Source organism: Bos indicus, chromosome 25, assembly GCF_029378745.1.
Source record: "Bos indicus isolate NIAB-ARS_2022 breed Sahiwal x Tharparkar chromosome 25, NIAB-ARS_B.indTharparkar_mat_pri_1.0, whole genome shotgun sequence".
In the NCBI taxonomy this organism is placed as follows: domain Eukaryota; kingdom Metazoa; phylum Chordata; class Mammalia; order Artiodactyla; family Bovidae; genus Bos; species Bos indicus.
In genome coordinates, this window is record NC_091784.1 from 41,119,034 (window position 1) to 41,140,851 (window position 21,818).

The 21,818-nt window shown below is 38.9% G+C and overlaps 1 protein-coding gene across 1 annotated transcript in view; it reads right to left on the reverse strand.

Annotated features, from left to right (window-relative positions):
* SDK1 (sidekick cell adhesion molecule 1) overlaps positions 1 to 21,818 on the reverse strand; it is a 745,496-nt gene that overhangs the window by 577,353 nt on the left and 146,325 nt on the right. The window lies entirely within an intron of this gene.

A 21,818-nucleotide genomic window follows, 5' to 3' on the forward strand; every position in this document is an offset into this window, starting at 1 on the left:
TTCTGTCGGGTAAGACTCCGCTTTGAACGGCCACGAACTACTGCAGTTTCTAAGATTTATTTTTGCCCTCCCCTGCCAACCCAAACCAATTTTCATAATATTGTTCTTTTTGAGAAAGCATGCATCAATACAAGTAAAATGTTTTAGCAAAATAAGGATTTTCAATACTGATTCAAGAGGAAGGATACCAGAGATGCCAAACATGGGTACAGCTGTACGAATTTAACACATTGTTAACACTACCAAAAAGGTTAACACAGATGACACTGCAGAAAGATAACACCCACATTTCAGAGTTTCATAATCCTTACGCTGGGCCAGGGGTTGGCAAACTGAGACCAGTGGGACAACTGTCTTTACAAATAAAGTTTTACTGAAACACAGCTGTTCTCTCCAATAGTCTGGCCACCTGATGTGAAGACCCGACTCAATTGGAAAAGACCCTGATGCTGGGCAAGATTCAGAGCAGGAGGAGAAGGGGATGACAGAGGGTCAGATGGTTAAACGGCATCACTGACTCAATGGACATGAGTCTGAGCAAACTCTGGGAGACCGTGAAGGAAAGGGACGCCTGATGTGCTGCAGTCCATGGGGTCGCAAAGAGTCAGACAAGAACAACAACAAAGCCACTCTCTCATTTACATATCATCTAAGGCTATTTTCACACTACAAGGGCAGAGCTGAGCAGCTGTGATAGAAACCATCTGGCCACAAAACCTAAAACACTTATCACCTGACCCTTTACAAGACAAAATTTCCGAATCTATTCTAGACCACAAAAAGATAGCTAATAAAATATTTGGGGCTTCCCTGATAGCTCAGTTGGTAAAGAATGCACCTACAATGCAGGAGACCCTGATTTGATCCCTGGGTCGGGAAGATCCGCTAGAGAAGGGATAGGCTACCCACTCAAGTATTCTTGGGCTTCCCTGGTGGCTCAGCTGGTAAATAATCTGCCTGCAATGTGGGAGACCTGGGTTCGATCCCTGGGTTGGGAAGATCCCCTGGAGAAGGGAAAGGCTACCCACTCCAGTATTCTGGCCTGGAGAATTCCATGGACTGTATAGTACATGAGGTGGCAAAGAGTCAGACATGACTGAGAGACTTTCACTTTCAACAAAATATGTGCAAAGCAAATACAACTTTTATGCACTTAATACAATAGTTTTAATATATAAGATAAAAACAAGGAGAAATGGAAAGCTATGAGACAGATAAATGTACACTCAACAAATTTGGAATGTTCACAAAAATTACCAAATATTAGTACAAAAGTACATTCACAAATTCAAAAAAACAGAAATTATATAAACCTTTGTAATGAATATAATGAGATAAAATTAAAACATGGCTACAAAAAATATTCAGATTCAGATCAGTCACTCAGTCATGTCCGACTCTTTGTGACCCCATGAATCGCAGCACGCCAGGCCTCCCTGTCCATCACCAACTCCCGGAGTTCACTCAGACTCACGTCCATCGACTCAGTGATGCCATCCAGCCATCTCATCCTCTGTCGTCCCCTTCTCCTCCTGCCCCCAATCCCTCCCAGCATCAGAGTCTTTTCCAAAGAGTCAACTCTTTGCATGAGGTGGCCGAAGTACTGGAGTTTCAGCTTTAGCATCATTCCTTCCAAAGAAATCCCAGGGCTGATCTCCTTCAGAATGGACTGGTTGGATCTCCTTGCAGTCCAAGGGACTCTCAAGAGTCTTCTCCAACACCACAGTTCAAAAGCATCAATTCTTCGGTGCTCAGCCTTCTTCACAGTCCAACTCTCACATCCATACATGACCACAGGAAAAACCATAGGCTTGACTAGATGGACCTTTGTTGGCAAAGTAATGTCTCTGCTTTTGAATATGCTATCTAGATTGGTCATAACTTTCCTTCCAAGGAGGAAGCGTCTTTTAATTTCACAGCTGCAGTCACCATCTGCTGTGATTTTGGAGCCCAGAAAAATAAAATCTGACACTGTTTCCACTGTTTCCCCATTTATTTCCCATGAAGTGATAGGACTGGATGCCATGATCTTAGTTTTCTGGATGTTGAGCTTTAAGCCAACTTTTTCACTCTCCACTTTCACTTTCATCAAGAGGCTTTTTAGTTCCTCTTCACTTTCTGCCATAAGGGTGCTGTCATCTGCGTATCTGAGGTTATTGCTATTTCTCCCGGCAATCTTGATTCCAGCTTGTGTTTCTTCCAGTCCAGCATTTCTCATGATGTACTCTGCATAGAAGTTAAATAAGCAGGGTGACAATATATACAGCCTTGACGAACTTCTTTTCCTATTTGGAACCAGTCTGTTGTTCCACGTCCAGTTCTAACTGTTGCTTCCTGACCTGCATATACATTTCTCAAGAGGCAGGTCAGGTGGTCTGGTATTCTCATCTCTATACTAATTTACTGAACTTTAAAACCTTACTTATAAATATGTTTTGGGTAAAGGAAAAAAAGGAAAAAATTTTATTTCCTTTATACATAAATAACAATTAGAGCTTATAAAATAAAGACTGGGAAACAGTCAAAGCAGGGTCACAAGAAAATCGGAAGATAAAATACATTTATTTAGAAAACACATGAAATTTTAGTCAGTTTTTAGCTCAGAAAATGAGTCAGGGGTATGGGGACACTCATAGATAAATCCAAAGAGGAAAGCAGAATAAATTATTAAAGATAAAAGAAGAAACTAATTAGAAAATAAAACAAAAATGCCAAGACACTTGAAACCTAGGTTCTTTGGAATGACAAACGAAACTGGCAAAGTCTGATGAAGAAGAAAGAGAGAACATCCAGATAAAACACTCCAGAATTGGAAAAGGAAAAATCCATCTTTGAGAATGTTTCCACTTTAATTTTAAAACCTAGGCAAGATGGATAAAATATTAGAAAAATATACTAGAAAGAGTACAGTAAGAATACAATAAAGGAAAACATGAGCAGACCAAGTGACCATAGAAGAACTAAAATATTAATAACAGTTAATGATATAACTCTAAAAATTAAAGCAGCACTAAACTCAGATGGTTTACAGGAGAGTTTTCCAAATCTTCAAGGAATAGATGATCCCCATGTTATATAAAATGTCTTGGGACAAAGAAAAGTATTTTTCAAAAGGCTACTTGACATATTTTAACAAACCAACACTAACTGAATTCATGAACATGATAAACATGATAAGAGAAACTCAGAAATAACACTTATGAACACATGTAACTTTTAAAAAATAAAGTATTAGGATATAACAGTTAGGCAAGTGTTGTGACCATGTAGGGTTTATCCAAGGTATATAAGTTTAGTAATATTTAATAATTATTTAATATCCCATTATTTAATAATAATGGAAAAAAGAAAAGAACCACAATGAATTTATTGTAGTACTCTATTAGAGAAAAAAACATTGTTATCAAATAGAGGCTGCAATATCATTTGATGATACCCAACTCTAATTTCTAACAAAAATGCTTAGCAAATTCATCTCAAGGGCATATACCAGAAATTTAGAGAAAATTTTATATGGAATGGTCAAATATGAGGGGTATCCATTAAAGGAAGACTGAAACAAGGAACTTGGTTTTATCTGCTAATACCCCACACCCAAATACTTGATTTGGGTATTGCAACTAGAGACAGAAATATAGAAGTATAAATATAGGAGAGGAATAGATAAGGTTTCATAATTCATAAACAATAGTAAATCAGAGGCAATCAACAGAAAAATAAGAAATTTTGGCAAGTGGACACATAGTCAACACAAAAATCAATAGCTTTCTTCCACCTCCAAAATAGTCAATTTAAGAATCTAATAGAAAAAAGTAACATAAGCACTAAAGTGGTGTAAAACTAACAGAAACATTTAAGATCTTTATGACATCTGTAAAACTTTACTGAAGAACATAAACAAAGCCAAATAAATGAAAAGATACACTCTGTTCAAGAATGGTAAGACTTAGTATTGTAAAAATGTCAGTTTCTAACAAATTTATTGATAAACATAATCCCTAACCCAGAAACTTGACCAATTAATCCTAAAACTTCCACAGAAACTTAAAACATGGAAGAAAGTTTTTTTTAAAAAAACAATGAAAGAGTTTGAGCTATATGAAATAATAAGAAGCCAAAATAGCATTATATTAAAGAGTCAAAATAATACAGGAAGAGAAACAGCAATTAACTAGACAATTTAAAAGCTTTGAAATCATGAATATCATTGTTGCCATCATCATCATCATAGCTAACATTTCCTTGGCACTTATTATGCGCCAGGCATGTTTCTAAACTTATTGATAGATTAGCTCATTTGTTTCTTACAATAATCCTCGTAAGTAGGTACATTTTGATCGTTCTCACTTTATAGCTGAGGAGACTAAGACTCAGAGAGGTTAAGTACCTTGTCTAAGATGCCATAAGTAGTGCCTGGCAGATCGAGATTCAAATCAGCATATCTGATCACAGTAACCAGCACATCACCCTGGTACAGTGCCACATAGTTTATGGAGGCTCAGGATTTTAAAAGATAAAACTTTCTGTCACTGGGCATGCTTAACCTCTTCCTCTTAACACACCTCTCCAGCTGTGCCCTTCTGAACCCTGCCCTGTGACCAGGCGGCTGACCTGTCTGGACTGCATTAGCGGGCTTCTATGACTTCCAGTTGGTTCCCAATGGGGAGTGAGGGTAAATAACTAGGTCAAGGTATTCATTCTGGCCCTTGAGCCTCAACTGTCTCCCTCCACACACACCGGCTCTGTTTCTACAGGGTTGCCACAGAGTTCTTAATGCCTCTTGGCAAAATGTCCCAGCTCCTCTCAGGTGGCCCTCTCCACATCTATTGTCCACTCCCACTGACCTTCTCCCTATAGGCCTACTGAGGAAAAAAACAGCTGCTACTTGCTCCAGGGTATGGCAGGATTCCTTTCAGTTTCTTTCCCTCAACTGCCACAATTTGTTAAAGTCTCTTTATTAAACTCTTCAAAAACTATCCCTGTTTACTCGCCCAATCTGTTTTCTGCCAGAACCCTGACTGATACACTGAGACAGAATCAGGTAATCAAATCAGCTATCCTTTGGGGGAAATAAATAGTTAAAGCATACCTCATATCAATCACAAGAAATATTACAGACATACTGAAGATCAATATATTCAAAACAAACTATATAAATATTAATAGAGGGTAAAGGGAAAATAAATATTTTATAACCCTGGGTAAGAATTCCTTCTTTACAAAGACACAAAACTGAAAACACATAAGAGAAAAACAATGAATTTAATGACACCGAAATTTAAATTTTTGTGTGACCAAAAAAAAAAAGGCAACAGATTTGGCAGACAGAACTTGTAACATAAAAAAGGATTAATAATTGAGACATGTAAAGGATGTCAAAACATCCATAAAAAAGATAAACCACACAACACTAAAGCGAAAAAACATATTCTACCAGACACACTGCGAAACCACAGCAATAAATGCACAGTGATTCTACCAGACGCACTGTGAAACCACAGCGATAAATGGGTAGTGCTGGTGTATAGAGAGAGACAGGCTTTACTTCATGACAGATCAGACACCCGAAACACGTACCTACTGACAACAATTTAAAATGTTAGATGAAATATTTTTAAATTTTTAAAAGGTATTCCAATATGTATCTCTGATCAGGCAGAGCGTAAGAAACCGGCAGGGAAAAAAGTGAAAGATATACTCCAGGAGGGCAGTGGGGTTTTACCATCTCTCTGAACTCTGGTGGCCCAGAGCTTCTGATTTGATGACTGCATGGGGCATCAGAGATAAGCAGTAAAGTCCACGCTGGCTACAAGGGGGTAAGCTCAAAAGAGACTTCTGAATACAGTTGGAATCACAAAGTCCTTCGCCCACAGTGTAAAGGTGAATGAGAAATAAACCCCTGAACAGAAAAAAAAGGCAAGGACACAGGTCTGAGCTACTGTTTTAGAAGGGAAAGCACATCCCTGAGAATTTCTAACCACCAGGGGGCCTCATGCAGGTCTGCGGCCCAAATTCCCTCTACACTACCAGGAAGTCCAAAACAATAGCAACCTAACAGTTTTTAAATGTACTCTTCAGGTAGCTATGCCCCCAGGCAACTGGCCAAAGCAAATACAGTCCCGTGTGGAGGAAAGCAGCTTCAACCTGGATTCAAAGCATTACTGAAGGCAGCAAACAGAAACAGGTAAAGGATTAGCAAGCAATCCACACAAGATAAAATGTACATCGTCAATAAACAGAAAACACAGAAAAAGTTGCAGCCTCAACAGGAGTAATCAGAGATACGCAAATAACAAAACGTGATATCACTGCACCCAAATATTGGCAAAGTTTATAAATCTCTTACTAGGTGCACACAAGGATGTGGGAAAAACGCTCTCTCACATGTTGCTAACTCATTCGTTGTTCAGCAAAATATTTACTGAGCTCCTACCTGTACCTGGTATTATTTTGGTGAAAACACAGAGTCTGTTTTGAAGTTTACATTATAGCAGCCAGAGTCAAATAATAAACAAATAACCATATGGTGAGGGCAGAGGGTTAAAGGCTATAAAGAAAAATAAATCAGGGTAAATACCCAGCACAGAGGTCTCAAACATTTCCTGTGAAAGGCCAGACAGTAAGCATTTCAGGTTGTGGGAAACAACCTCAGTCCAGACAGCAAGCATTCTAGGTTGCAGGAAAACGACCTCAGTCGAAACTCCTGGCATTCCTCATTTCACTGCTTTCCCCTTTATTGCGCTTCACAGATACTGTGTTTTTTATTACAAGTTGAATCTCCATGGCGACCCAGCGTCAGGCAAGTCTGTCTGTGCCATTTTTCCAACAGCATTTGATCACTCTGGGGCTCAGTGTCACATTTTGGTAATTCTCATAATATTTCATTATATTCTCATAAAATTTGAAACATTTTCATCACTATTATATTTGTTAGGGTGATCTGTGATCAACGATCTTCGATGGTACTACTGTAGTTCTTATGGGGTTCCACAAACCATGCCCATATAAGACAGTAAGCTTACTCTACAAATGTCCATTGTGTTCTGACTGCTTCAGTGAGCGGCCGTTCCCCTGTCCCTCTCCCTGTCTTTGAGCCTCCCTATTCTGAGACACAACAATATTGAGATTAGGCCAATTAACAACACTGATAATGGCCTCTGGGTGTTCATGTGAAAGAAAGAGTCACACCTCTCTCACTTTAAATCAAAAGCTAGAAGTGATTAAGCTTAGGGAGGAAGACATGTCAAACTCTGGATAAGCCAAAAGCTAGGCCTCTTGTGTCAAACAGCTAAGCGAGTTGTTAGTGTAAAGTAAAAACTCTTGAAGAAAATTAAAAGTGCTACTCCTGTGAATACACAAATGACCAAAAAAAAAAAAAAAGTTAGACAGTCTTATGCTGTCATGGACAAAGTTTTAGTGGTCTGGATAAAAGATCAAACCAGTCACAATATTCCAGTAAACTAAAACCTAGTTCAGTAGGAGGGCCCAGCTCTGTTCAATTCCATAAAGTCTGAAAGAGATGAGGAAGCTTGTGGAAGAAAAGTCTGAAGCTAACAGAAGCTGGTTCACGAGGCTTAAGGAAAGAAAGCGTCTCCACGACACTGAACCGTGAGTTGAAGCAGCAGGTGCAGACGCAGAAGCTGTGGCAAGTGTACACTGTAGGAAACAGAAAATAAACTAATCGAGACTCCTCAAAAGCTTTTTCTTTGCGATAAAATATACAAAGAAAGACGAATATTTGAAATTCCTTTTATGTTTATAGCTTAGCTCACAAAGCGAGGAAACTCCTTTTCAAAGGGTAACACAAGTAAGCGTGAAGCATAAAGATGGAGAACCAAGCCAAAGCAGCTTACACTGGCAGCCCAGAACCAAGAGCGTCTGCTTTAATGACCATGCAACATACAAAAGACAAGACCCGGGGCCCATACAAGGTGAGAAACTACATTAGAGCAACTAAAGATCCCTACTTCCTGTGAAAAGATAAAAAAGTCTATTTTTCTGGTCTTAATTCTGGATAAAGGTGGTGGGGGTGTCTGAATTTTAATCACAAATTGACCCTAATGAATGACTGAAATCTAAGTTCACTCTATCTGTATGGTCCAAAGCGTACACTATTATTGTTTAGTCCCTAAGTCATGTCCGACCCTTTGCAACCCTGTGGACTTAAAGCCTACAAGGCTCCTCTGTCCACAGGATTTCCCAGGCAAGAATATTGGAGTGGGCTGCCATTACCTCATCCAGGGGATCTTCCTGACCCAGGGATCGAACCCGTGTCACCTGCATTGGCAGGCAAATTCTTTACCACTGAGCCACCAGGGAAGCTAAAGCGCTCCAAACAGAGAAATTAATTTGAAGTAGTCCCACCTGAGTAGCTGTCCCAAAGGAAGAGAAGACAGTTGCCTCCAGAGAAAGTCAGCTCATGACGCAATCTTCACATTTTTACAATTAAAATCTCCATACACACAAACTTATAATAAAAATAACGTATGAGAAAAGCAAGCATTGCAGTGAGGGTCGATGCATAAAGCAAATATGATCATGAGACTCACTAAAAAATTTAGGATACACAGAATTTTAAGATATTGAAAACAAGCCAAGATACTCAACATGTTTTGAAAAATAATAGGCTACTTAAAGTCACAGGAAAGAACCAAGAGACAAAGTATGACCAAGCACACTTTACAAAGGAAAAATACACCTTCTAAGAACAAACAGAACTAACTGAACAGCAAGTTAGATATAGCTGAAAAGAGAACTTTTGAAGCAGGAGATAGAAAAGAAGATAAGTAACTAGAATGTGGAATAAGGCAAACAGAAAAAAACTTTTTTTAAAGTTCAAAGATGCAGAATAGAGAAGTACTAATACATGTAACAGGAATCATCAAAGAACATGCAGTGAAGATATAATGACAGAAAATCTTCCAGAGCTGATGACAGACATAAATCCTCAGATTCAGGAAGCACAACAAATCCCAGTTCAATGAAGATAATTACAAAGAATTCACACTTCAGCACATTACCATGAAATTTTAAAATACCAAAGTCAAACAGACCATCTCAGCAACAGCAAGTCAATTTACAGAGAATTCTCATCAGTAACATTGGGAAGTCAGAAGATAACAGAAAAGTCTATGATACAGAAAGAAGATAACTGTTAACACAGATTTCTATATCAAATAAAACTCTTTCAAATACAATGCAAAAATAAAAATATTTTAAGGCAAACAAAACCAAACGATGTCAAAAGGAATTTCTGAATGATATATACTTGCAAACCCAGAAGGATGGTCTGAGAATGCAAGATGAAGAGCTGGGCACAGCAAATAGTAAACACACAGTTAATCCCAAACCATCTAAAACAACAATAAAGATACTGCATTTGGGATTAAGAAAGAAGAAGAGATAGAACTAAATATACTGGAAAACAAGAATGTAGAAGAGAAATGACCAGAATTAAGATCATTTAGATCTTAATTAATCATTTAGATCTTGGGAGTGGTAGAGTGAAGTCTTTAGACTTTAAATATGCACATTAAACCTTTAAGAGTAACTGCAAAACTGACAGAAAAATAATTTGTTAAATCTAAAGGAGTGGAGAAAAATAGGAAAAGGTTTTTACAACGTCAAACGGGGACAAAATAAAATTGCGGAAATACAGTGGTAAAAACGGCTCCAAATATATCAATAATCATAGCAGGTATAATTGTTCTGAATCTTCCAACTAAAAACAAATATTGTCAAACTAGGTAAAAAAATAGAAATCCCCATTTGTAATGCTTACAAGAGACACAAGGCACAAGCATAGTGAAATACGGAAAGGTAAAGAAAAAAGATACACCAGAGAAACACTGACAAGTCTGATGCAGGTCTTACTGGGCTACCCCAAGCCGAGTTGCCTCCTTTCTGGAGGCTGAAGGGAAGGACAGCGTTGCTTGCCTTCCCAAGCTTCTATGGTGTCCGCCTCCATTGACCCACCTCTCTTTCCATCTGCAAAGCCAGCAACAGCTGATTAGGTACTTCTTACACCGCACCTCTCTGCCCTCATCTCCTGCCTCCCTATCCCACACTGCAGGAACCCAGTCATCACACCACATGGCTGACAAGTGGTGGAGGGCATCTTTCAACCAAAACCACTGACTCAAAATCCCAGAGTCTTCCTCTGTCCTTCATTGCTGTGAATATATACGAATAAGAAAAGCTAAGAATACACATGGATTTGGAAAAATAGCCTGAGAAAAATAAATGTAGACAATACAGTGGTCTAAAATGATCACCTAGTTTCTACCACACTAAACATTATCCTGTATCAATATATTAGCACCTTATTTTAGGAACTAGGGTTCTACGTTTAGGAAAAAGAAGCTAGAAGTAGAATGACTATAATTACAAACATAGAATGAAAAAAAAAAAAAAAAGCAAGAATTGAAGATATGCTAGTAGCTGAGCCTAGAGGGAAAATGTAGCAGTAATCAATAAGCACGTATGAGTGAAAGTTGCTCAGTCGTGTCCGACTCTTTCCGACCCCATGCACAGTCCACAGAACTCTCTGGGCCAGAATACTGGAGGGGGTAGCTTTTTCCCTCTCCAGGGGAGGAGCACATGTGAGCACACAAATTCAAAAGGCTTCTCTAAAATTATTTAGGATTGCCAACATCTGACTTCATGCAAGAGTCCCATCTAGAGGTGGGTGGTCCCTCGGTTAAAAACCCCACAAAGCTATTCTTCAAACCAGCCTAGATTTTTATTTATACTATGTAATAACTAGGAATAGTGCATACAACACAAATCTACAAGGATTACTTAAGAAGTAAATTTATAAAGCATTTTTTAAAGGTGCAAGCCAAATAATTACAACAAGCATTAAACACAATTTCACTCCTCGTTTTCCACATGTTCTAAATGATTCCCTGGTTCAGGAAAGGATTTGGGATGGAATCAACTTTCTGAGAGGCAGTGGGAAAGGCTTGGAGAAGGACATCTGGGTTTGAGGTCTTTTTTCATTTACTGCAGCAAATTATTTCACTGATTTCAGGTGTGTTTTATCAGCTTTGGTCAGACAAGCCTGACCTACCCCACAGGTTTCTAGGTTTCTGTAATGCTCAGGTAAATTGGTATATATAAAAAGATTTTTAAGCCATAAGGAGCCATTCAAATAGAAGGGATAATGACACTAATGATGTTGATAATGATGGAGAAAGATGAGTAGCAGAGAAAGAAGAACAAAGGTGGAGGAAGGAAAAGGGTCAAATAAAATGAACTTTCATGTTATTACATCAATAATACTTATGAATGTCTCTTCCTTAGGTTTGCCAACAATTCAGACTTGTATATTATCCCATGTTCTTATGGCACTACTATTAAGTAGCTGTATATCTTAGGCAAGTCACTGGTCTTAACTTCTTCAAACATACATTGAGTAATTTAAGCTCAGGTTCTAAGTTCTCATAGCTTTCTCAGTTCAGTTCAGTCGCTCAGTCGTGTCCGACTCTTTGCCACCCCATGAATCGCAGCACACCAGGCCTCCCTGTCCATCACCAACTCCCGGAGTTCACTCAGACTCATGTCCACTGAGTCGGTGATGCCAACCAGCCAACTCATCCTCTGTCGTCCCCTTCTCCTCCTGCCCCCAATCCCTCCCAGCATCAGAGTCTTATCCAATGAGTCAACTCTTCGCATGAGGTGGCCAAAGTACTGGAGTTTCAGCTTTAGCATCATTCCTTCCAAAGAAATCCCTGGGTTGATCTCCTTCAGAATGGGCTGGTTGGATCTCCTCGCAGCCCAAGGGACTCTCAAGAGTCTTCTCCAACACCACAGTTCAAAAGCACCAATTCTTCGGTGCTCAGCCTTCTTCACAGTCCAACTCTCACATCCATACATGACCACAGGAAAAACCATAGCCTTGACTAGATGGACCTTTGTTGGCAAAGAAATGTCTCTGCTTTTGAATATGCTATCTAGATTGGTCATAACTTTCCTTCCAAGGAGGAAGCGTCTTTTAATTTCACGGCTGCAATCACCAACTGCAGTGATTTTGGAGCCCCCCAAAAATAAAGTCTGACACTGTTTCCACTGTTTCCCCATCTATTTCCCATGAAGTGATGGGACCAGATGCCATGATCTTCGTTTTCTGAATGTTGAGCTTTAAGCCAACTTTTTCACTCTCCTCTTTCACCTTCATCAAGAGGCTTTTTAGTTCCTCTTCACTTTCTGCCATAAGGGTGGTGACATCTGCATATCTGAGGTTATTGATATTTCTCCCAACAGTCTTGATTCCAGCTTGTGCTTCTTCCAGCCCAGCGTTTCTCATGATGTACTCTGCATATAAGTTAAATAAGCAGGGTGACAATATACAGCCTTGAAGTACTCCTTTTCCTATTTGGCACCAGTCTGTTGTTCCATGTCCAGTTCTAACTGTTGCTTCCTGACTTGCATATAGCTTTCTCAAGAGGCAGGTCAGGTGGTCTGGTATTCCCATCTCGTGAAGAATTTTCCACAGTTTATTGTGATCCACACAGTCAAAGGCTTTGGCATAGTCAATAAAGCAGAAATAGATGTTTTTCTGGAACTCTCTTGCTTTTTCCATGATCCAGCAGATGTTGGCAATTTGATCTCTGGTTCCTCTGCCTTTTCTAAAACCAACTTGAACATCTGGAAGTTCACAGTTCACATATTGCTGAAGCCATAGCTTTCTAGTGCTCCACAAACTTCACTTCAGTAAAACTGATTTTTTTTTTCTTAATTCAAACAGTAGTACCCTATTTATTTCAAGGCCCTGTGATAGGGAAGTAACCATTTTTAACTAAATATAGAACTAGTCATTATCAATTATAATTACTCTGCTAAGATATAAAAATAATTTTATGTATTTGTTCCCTCAAAACATACTTATATATTTAGCTTGTATTTTTTTCTAACTTATTAGCCTCATCTTTCTAATTATGTAATAAATCTCTTCAGACAGAAAAATGATTAATTCTTCTAATCTCCTTCCTAGTACCTAGCAACACACTAGGCATATGCCGGATGCTCAATAGAATTTACACAAAATGTGTAACATGTAGAAACTCAATTGTTCTTTATCATCCTTCCTCTTTCAGCAAAAGGTGTTTTGAAATTGTGAAAACATAATAGCTAAAAATGGAATTTTGTGGATATCTAAAAAACAAGAGATGCAAACATTGACAAACCTTTTGCCAACAAAAAAGTAGTGGAGGGAAGTATGAATTCACTAACTGAAAACACAGTGGAGAAGGGGACATGGACAAAGGATAGAAAGCACTCGTGTTCACTGCAGCACCACTTTCACGTAAGCCGAGATACAAGAGGGGGAGAAAAGGATTACAAAAGGGAAAGACTGAATAAACGCTCAAGACTACAGCACACGCCGCACGTAATGGGGATTGTGGTTATAAATAATTTGAAGAGTTTGATTTTTTTTTTTTTAAGAGGAAAAGAGCCTTTTTCACAAATCAAAAATACTTCAATGTTTGTTTCAGAGAAACTTCACCTTACAATTGAAGGTTAAAGTCCCAGAGTGTTTCATACAAGTAAAATCAGGCAAGTTTTATATTAAAAACAGAAAGCCAAATGGACTATACAAAGTAAAGACCCATAACACTCGTTTTGTTCTTGGCTAGTAAAAAGCAGTATTTTATTTGTTTCTTTGCAATGTTACCAGTCCTTCTCTTGAACACAAACTAAGTTGGTCTATGTAAATAAGTTGACGTGAGTTTCTTATTCTTGACTTACTTCTAACATTTCAGACAAATGGAAACAAAGTATAAATATGTGAAATAGAATTTCTCTGAATTAGTTGAAGAATCTAAATTGACTGCTCATATTGATGACTTTATTAATGAACCCTTACTTAGCATGGTTTTAATTACCTGTAGTTTGAGGATTAACACATGTTAAAAATTATAGTGTGAAATGACCCAGTTTACAATATCTGGAGATGATAATGATTTTGTCAAGAGAAACAAGGTCTAATAAAAATAATCCAGATTCCTAATACCACTTACTGACAATCACAGCTTTATATCATGCTAAAATTACATACTTATCTCCTCATTAGCAACTAATCTCACTGACTCTTTTTGCCAAACCAATTATGAGAAAATTTTCAGGCTCAAAGCAATTAATAGGACCCTTGGACCTCTCTCGATCTTCTCGTGACTCAAATAATTAGCACGCACTTGTACAGGAAATCCAAATTGTTTTCCTAAACTAATGAATGAAATGAAGGACATCAAAATGTTATCAACTGACAGCAACAGAAGTCCTAATACACCAAGAGTCCTCCAACAGATACAATAACTGGAAGATGCTGGCAGGTTATTTTTGGTCGACTCACACTATTTGGGGGTATAAATGAGGAGGAAGGAGAAGTAGTCACTTATCAAACACAGCAAACTCTTTATGTAATAAAGGAATATTTTATAGGCAATGCTTTGTATATTAAATAGCTTCTGGGTTCTCGCAACTCTTTAGGCACATAATGCAAGGTGAACACATTATTACAGCAGAAATTTGCATTTATATGATACTTTTTTCCAGGCAGCTCAAAATGGAAGAACATAAGGCTAAGCCATTTTCTCACAATTTCATAAAAAGCCTGGAATTTCTGAAAAGAAATTTGGAAAGCTTGATTCTCCTGCCGGTCCCTTATTTTCCGTGTCCTTTCAACCATTCATTTCAGAAATCAGACTGTAATCCTTCACTAGACTTTCATAGTTTCCTCTCCTTTCACAACCCCAAACTCAATAAAAAGTTTCCACTGTACACAGTTACAGCTTTCTCCCCAAGGTTTTCTTACTGACAGAAAGAGAGCCTCAAAGAAGACTTTTTTCACAGACATATTTTATGTTACAAATCAGCAGCTCATTAGCCACCCCCAGCTCTAACTTTTTAAAAGGCTAAATTAATAGTCTTAAAATGAAACTTTGTTTGATTACAGGCTTTATATTTCTTTACTAAAACTGAGGCCCTACAAGACATCTTAGTTATATACAGTGTTTTGAGGACAGTACTTTGACTCTGAAGCCCATTGCCTGTCAGATCCTATACCTGTTAGATTTGCTCCTGGTAAACAGTACAAACCTAGAATCTGACAAAAAATAAGCACTCTCTGTATATTTGTTTAAAATGAGGAAAGGGGGTTGGCATATAAGTTTCTGAAATTTTTCAACTCAACTCAGAAAAGCCCAGTTGCAAATTCTTCCAATGACACCAGGCCCCAACAAGGCTGAAAACCATTGAATCTTGCTGGTCTCTGTCCTCATGGACACGAGGAGTGTTAAATACAGGAAAATTAATGGAAAGACGTTGCTTCTGGCCATCAATATTATGGCATAAATTCTGAGCCTAGGATAACATTAAAAATATTCTCTCATACCAAGTCAAGCAATTCTCTGAAATCTCTAAACAATGACTAAGCCATTGATCAGCACATTACTTTCCTATGTCCTAATTCAGAGAAGCTTCACCTGATCTGAAATCTTGGGAAGCACTTTCCATTTCCTTGGGATAATGCCTGGCAGACTTCTTTTTAATCTCCCTTTAGATGAAGCTCTCTGAAGATCAAAGGGGCCTCGCTCAGGCAGATGCGTTTTGCTGTCAGTGGCTAAGAGGGAAAAACAGACTTCAAGCAAACTGCTCAGAGAATCCTCAAATAATTAGGAATTAAATGGAGAATACAAAGACTTCAGAAATGTCAATGGATAAGGGAAAAGCATGGCATTGACACTTGGCAAAAACTTTCTTTGAAAAACCAACCTAGAAACATGCCCTACCTGGAAAACTAAATCACAATTAAGTAGACAAGCTCTTCACAAATATTTTAAAATACTGAAGAAGTATACATAAACTGATGCTATTTCAGCTCAGTTCAGTCGCTCAGTCATGCCCGATTCTTTGCGACCCCGTGAATCGCAGTACACCAGGCCTCCTTGTCCATCACCAACTCCCGGAGTTCACTCAGGCTCATGTCCATCGAGTCAGTGATACCATCCAGCCATCTCATCCTCTGTTGTCCCCTTCTCCTCTTGCCCCCAATCCCTCCCAGCATCAGAGTCTTATCCAATGAGTCAACTCTTCACATGAGGTGGCCAAAGTACTGGAGTTTCAGCTTTAGCATCAGTCCTTCCAAAGAACACCCAGGACTGATCTCCTTTAGAATGGACTGGTTGGATCTCCTTGCAGTCCAAGGGACTCTCAAGAGTCTTCTCCAACACCACAGTTCACAAGCACCAATTCTTCGGCACTCAGCTTTCTTCACAGTCCAACTCTCACATCCATACATGACCACAGGAAAAACCATAGCCTTGACTAGACGGACCTTTGTTGGCAAAGTAATGTCTCTGCTTTTGAATATGCTATCTAGGTTGGTCATAACTTTCCTTCCAAGGAGGAAGCATCTTTTAATTTCATGGCTGCAGTCACCATCTGCAGTGGTTTTGGAGCCCAGAAAAATAAAGTCTGACACTGTTTCCACTGTTTCCCCATCTATTTCCCATGAAGTGATGGGACCAGATGTCATAATCTTCGTTTTCTGAATGTTGAGCTTAAGCCAACTTTTTCACTCTCCACTTTCATTTTCATCAAGAGGCTTTTTAGTTCTTCTTCACTTTCTGCCATAAGGGTGGTGTCATCTGCGTATCTGAGGTTACTGATATTTCTCCCAGCAATCTTGATTCCAGCTTGTGTTTCTTCCAGTCCAGCATTTCTCATGATGGACTCTGCATAGAAGTTAAATAAGCAGGGTGACAATATACAGCCTTGACATACTCCTTTTCCTATTTGGCACCAGTCTGTTGTTCCATGTCCAGTTCTAACTGTTGCTTCCTGACCTGCATATAGGTTTCTCAAGAGGTAGGTCAGGTGGTCTGGTATACCCATCTCTTTCAGAATTTCCCACAGTTTATTGTGATCCACACAGTCAAAGGCTTTGGCATAGTCAAGAAAGCAGAAATAGATGTTTTTCTGGAACTCTCTTGCTTTTCCCATGATCCAGTGGATGTTGGCAATTTGATCTCTGGTTCCTCTGCCTTTTCTAAAACCAGCTTGAACATCAGGAAGTTCACGGTTCACATATTGCTGAAGCCTGGCTTGGAGAATTTTGAGCATTACTTTACTAGCATGTGAGATGAGTGCAATTGTGCAGTAGTTTGAGCATTCTTTGGCATTGCCTTTCTTTGGGATTAGAATGAAAACTGACCTTTTCCAGTCCTGTGGCCACTGCTGAGTTTTCCAAATTTGCTGGCATATTGAGTGTAGCACTTTCACAGCATCATCTTTCAGGATTTGGAATAGCTCAACTGGAATTCCATCACCTCCACTAGCTTTGTTTGTAGTGATGCTTTCTAAGGCCGACTTGACTTCACATTCCAGGATGTCTGGCTCTAGATGAGTGATCACACCATCGTGATTATCTGGGTCATGAAGATCTTTTTTGTACAGTTCTTCTGTGTATTCTTGCCACCTCTTCTTAATATCTTCTGCTTCTGTTAGGTCCATACCATTTCTGTCCTTTATTGAGCCCATCTTTGCATGAAATGTTCCCTTGGTATCTCTAATTTTCTTGATGAGATCTCTAGTCTTTCCCATTCTGTTGTTTTCCTCTATTTTTTTGCATTGATCGCTGAGGATGGCTTTCTTATCTCTCCTTCCTATTCTTTGGAACTCTGCATTCAGATGCTTATATCTTTCCTTTTCTCCTTTGCTTTTCACTTCTCTTCTTTTCACAGCTATTTGTAAGGCCTCTCCAGCCAGCCATTTTGCTTCTTTGCATTTCTTTTCCATGGGGATGGTCTTGATCCCTGTCTCCTGTACAATGTCACGAGCCTCAGTCCATAGTTCATCAGGCAGTCTATTAGATCTAGTCCCTTAAATCTATTTCTCACTTCCACTGTATAATCATAAGGGATTTGATTTAGGTCCTACCTGAATTGTCTAGTGGTTTTTCCTACTTTCTTCAATTTAAGCCTGAATTTGGTAATAAGGAGTTCATGATCTGAGCCACAGTCAGCTCCCAGTCTTGTTTTTGTTGACTGTATAGAGTTTCTCCATCTTTGGCTGCAAAGAATATAATCAATCTGATTTCAGTGTTGACCACTTGGTGATGTCCATGTATAGAGTCTTCTCTTGTGTTGTTGGAAGAGGGTGTTTGCTATGACCAGTGCATTTTCTTGGCAAAACTCTATTAGTCTTTGCCCTGTTTCATTCCGTATTCCAAGGCAAATTTGCCTGTTGCTCCAGGTGTTTCTTGACTTCCTAGTTTTGCATTCCAGACCCCTATAATGAAAAGGACATCTTTTTGGGGTGTTAGTTCTAAAAGGTCTTGTAGGTCTTCATAGAACTGTTCAACTTCAGCTTCTTCAGCATTACTGGTTGGGGCATAGACTTGGATTACTGTGATATTGAATGGTTTGCCTTGGAAATGAACAGAGATCATTCTGTCGTTTTTGAGATTGCATCCAAGTACTGCATTTTGGACTCTTTTGTTGACCATGATGGCTACTCCATTTCTTCTGAGGGACTCCTGCCCACAGTAGTAGATATAATGGTCATCTGAGTTAAATTCACCCATTCCAGTCCATTTTAGTTTGCTGATTCCTAGAATGTCAGCACTCACTCTTGCCATCTCTTGTTTGACCACTTCCAATTTGCCTTGATTCATGGACCTGACATTCCAAGCTCCTATGCAATATTGCTCTTTACAGCATCGGACCTTGCTTCTATCACCAGTCACATCCACAACTGGGTATTGTTTTTGCTTTGGCTCTATCCCTTCATTCTTTCTGGAGTTATTTTTCCACTGATCTCCAGTAGCATATTGGGTACCTCCTGACCTGGGGAGTTCCTCTTTCAGTATCCTATCATTTTGCCTTTTCATACTGTTCATGGGGTTCTCAAGGCAAGAATACTGAAGTGGTTTGCCATTCCCTTGTCCAGTGGACCACATTCTGTCAGATCTCTCCACCATGACCCGCCCATCTTGGGTGGCCCCACGGGCATGGCTTAGTTTCATTGAGTTAGACAAGACTGTGGTCCTAGTGTGATTAGATTGACTAGTTTTCTGTGTATGGTTTCAGTGTGTCTGCCCTCTGATGCCCTCTTGCAACACCTACCATCTTACTTGGGTTTCTCTTACCTTGGGTGTGGGGTATGATGCTATTTACTACATCTTAATTTCTAAAGAATTTCTGATGAAATCAATTGATAGAAAATTCCAAATTTAAAAATCAGCCTGTACATAATCACATAATCAGAAAAATCTATCTTTAGACCTAACAACATGCTGTTACTGAGTGTTTCATGAAAGTGAAAGTGTTAGTCACTCAGTCATGTCCGACTCTTTGTGACCCCATGGACAGTATCCCACCAGGCTCCTCTGTCCATGGAATTCTCCAGGCAAGAATGCTGGAATGGGCTGCCATTCCTTTCTCCACGGGATCTTTCTGACCCAAGGATTGAATATGGATCTCCTGTATTGCAGGCAGATTCTCTACTGTCTGAGCCACCAGACTTTATGTAATGAGAGAAAAGCTCTCTAATTAGAGAGGAATGGTAAGGGGAGGGAGATGGAAGGGGGGTTCAGGATTGGGAACACGTGTACACCCATGGTGGATTCATGTTGATGTATGGCAAAACCAATACAATATTGTAAAGTAATTAGCCTCCAATTAAAATAAATAAATTTAAATTTTAAAAAAATAAATAAAATATTTCTGAAAAAAACTAAAAAAAAAAAAGAAGAAGAAAAGCTCAAATTGTGTAAACAGCCCCCAAAATTCCATAAACTAATTTGTTTTTAACCTTCTGGAAAACATATTATTAGGCATCAGAAAAATCATATTTCACTAGTACTAAAAGAAAATATTCTTCTCTGAAACAACATGAATATCACATGAAGTAAGAATAAAGAAATGTTGAAGATTTATCTGAAATTGTATCACAACTTGAACTTGCCTGGTGACTCAGACAGTAAAGAAAATGCCTTCAATGCAGAAAATCAGGTTTGATCCCCGGGTCAGGAAGATACCCTGTAGAAGGCAATGGATACCCACTCCAATATTCTTGCTGGAGAATCTCATGGACAGAGGAGCCTGGTGTGTTACAGTCCATGGGGTCACAAAGAGTTGGACACAACCAAACAACTAACATACTTGAACAAACGATTCTCTGTGTTTTAATTTTTCCATTAAAAAATATTAAGATAATTTTTCATTTCTTGAATATTCATCATTATAAATGACTGAGGCAAAGAACTGCTTAAAATGCACAATAAAAAAATACAGTAACAGTGATAATTATGTCACCTACGTGTAACAATTAGAAAGCCAGAAAGCCTGAAAATCATAGAAAAGCAAGATCTCTAATAAACCTGTGATGCATTTTCAGATTTTTCCAAGCACTGTTCCATTGCATTAGCTAATAAATAAACAAAGTCTCATGCTAAGGAAAATTAAGTTTTCATTTGGATAAAAAGTTTTAATTAAACACTGTCCATTTACAAATTTTACTGTTTTCAATTGTCAGCAATTTTTAAAACAATTTTTCTACCATAAAAGTAATATGTAATTATATAATTTTTTTTTGTACTGATTCACTAAAAATACATGTTCTCCATGAAGCACAGAGCAAAGTATAAAGAAATAAAAAGTATCCCAAATTCTACCACTCAGGTATAACCACATTTATCAACATATGGTGCCTTTACTTAAGATCTCATTTATCAACTACATGTATGTTTTCACATATATTATATGCATATGGAGAGAGACAGAGGGAGACAGATTTTTACCAGCATACTTATCAAAGGAACTAAAGACACTAATGAAGAAGAATTGGATGGTACATAATGTTTACCATGGATGATTTGTAAATACTCCCAACTCTAAAAAGTCAATGCCTCCAGTCATTTCACATCAATTTAAACACACAGTAAATCATTAGTCAAAATCCTAAGGTAGAAAATTCCCTTTATCTTGTTCAGTTCAACTCTGCTGTGGAGAAGCAGGGTAGGGGGGTACTCGCTGTAATCCTCTTGACAGATTACCACAATCATTTGGATAGTTCTGCCATTACTAGCAAATGCTACAGTAGAAAGGAGCCAGTTATTATTTTATGTGATAAGCAAGAATGACAAGCAATTTCACATGAACTGTGGATATGGAACATGGCTCGAAAAACAGATATCCTCATTCTGAGATAAGAGTGGCTGAAGATGGGTAAACCTGCCAGAAACAGGACAAGGCTGAGTTCACAGCCCAAGCTAAGGAGTCCAACTGACAAGACACAACCCAACTGAATTATCGAGGTTAGGACACAGCTAGGTAAGGATCCTGTCTATGAAAGAACAATGCTCACTTTGTTCTCCAGGCGAGTACTCAGAATGCATCCAGCGTCCGAGAGCAAGCGCGAATCGACGTTGCCGCACTTCCGATTACTCCCTGTTTGGGGCAGCAGCGTCCGTGATGAACACCTCACTGTTTCACGCCCTGCAGAACACAACCCTCAGAGCTACTGTAAAAAGCTAGGAATCTGCCTGAGGACCCGCAGGCCCTCTCCACATCCCAAGGACTAAACAAAAGTTCCTTTCCCATGAGTGTTCACTTGTTAAATCATGACTGCCACCGTGCCCAACAGTCCTGTTCTATGAGGCAGAAGTCAAGGAGTAGCCAGTAACAAAACCTCACCTAAGACAGTTGCCCATGTGAGGAGAGAAAAACCACCACATCCTGAAGTAGCACGTACAGGGATCCGTGTATACGCTTTACAATCAGCCCAAGGAAACAGGAGCGATCAGAAATCACTAC